Source organism: Mustela putorius, unplaced genomic scaffold (assembly GCF_011764305.1).
Source record: "Mustela putorius furo isolate JIRA1106 unplaced genomic scaffold, ASM1176430v1.1 tig00003845_pilon_pilon_pilon, whole genome shotgun sequence".
Lineage (NCBI taxonomy): Eukaryota > Metazoa > Chordata > Mammalia > Carnivora > Mustelidae > Mustela > Mustela putorius.
The window spans coordinates 54,371,202-54,372,441 of NW_025421998.1; the positions used below are offsets into that span (position 1 = coordinate 54,371,202).

General features: G+C 38.2%; 1 non-coding gene across 1 annotated transcript; it reads left to right on the forward strand.

Annotated features, from left to right (window-relative positions):
- On the forward strand, nucleotides 1-71 carry LOC123387123. The gene has a single exon (XR_006601480.1). It is a non-coding gene; the product is annotated as a small nucleolar RNA SNORD93 (small nucleolar RNA).
- The last annotated feature ends 1,169 nt before the right edge of the window (nucleotides 72-1,240 follow it).

Below are 1,240 nucleotides of genomic sequence, written 5' to 3' on the forward strand. Positions count from 1 at the left end.
TGGCCAAGGATGAGAACCCTAATCTGATTAGATATGCTTCTCTGATGGGTTAAAGGATTTACCTGAGGCCAACAAAATAGGACTTGGTTACGGTTACAGGATCACATCCCTTCTCCCTGCTGAAAGTATGTTTTAATTAGAAAGGGGGAAAGCCTCTAGTATATAGGTAATACTTTATTATGCCAAGAAAGGTTATTTTTTAAGTGGATTTTTAAGTATTTGACATTTAATCTTTGAAAGTATCTTTTCCAGTGGTGGCCATTTTGCATTTGAGTCTTCCAGAAGGTTGAGGTAGATTGTTAGCTTTAGTAAAATAGGGTTTGAGTTAAGCATGCACTTTTATATCAGAACATTGCTGACTGGACAACATATAGTATGTTGGGGAGTTCTAGTTACTTACTTGAAAATTTTTCTTACTAGCACATTTAGTACTTGCTGCTCTAACTACCTGCTGTGATACTTCTTTTACAGGGCTGCTGCCTGAAGGAAGCTTTTCACGTAGATAATGTGTATTTGCACATGTGGTAATTTTTATTTATATATATTTATATGTTTTTCCTTCCTTTGTCCCTTTCATGGTAGCAGCAGAGGTGAATTTTGAGCAGGTGCCAAATAGCTTTAAGAACATCTACATGCCCCATAGAGAATTTCATAGACTATAGTTCCATGTCTACCAGCCAACTATCCCCAGCCTAAAGCTTGACACCACTATCTTGACAAGTTTGTCAGTTGTGCTTTATAATTTGCAAAGCTTATTTGTAAATCTAATTCTTTTGACAGTCCTGAAGATACATTTCAAAGTAGCCTCTTAAAAACTTGGTTTTAGGGGTGCCTGGGTGGTTCAGGCACCCCTAAAACCAAGTGGTTCAGTGGGTTAAAGCCTCTGCCTTCGGCTCAGGTCACAATCTCAAGGTCCTGGGATTGAGCCCCTCATCGGGCTCTCTGCTCAGCAGGGAGCCTCTTTCTTCCTCTCTCTCTCTTTCTCTCTTTGCCTGCCTCTCTGCCTACTTGTGATCTCTGTCTATCAAATATATAAATAAAATCTTTATAAAAAAAACTTGGTTTTATATGCTTATAAATTTTTCCATAATAGATCATTTTAATGATTACACTTGATTCCTTTGACAGGAGACATGGATTCTTAAGGATCAGTGAGGGTCTGGCTGCAAAGGAGCATGAGGGAGTTCTGAGGAAATGTTTTATATCTTGTTCATGGTGGTGATTACATTTGTCAAATTTC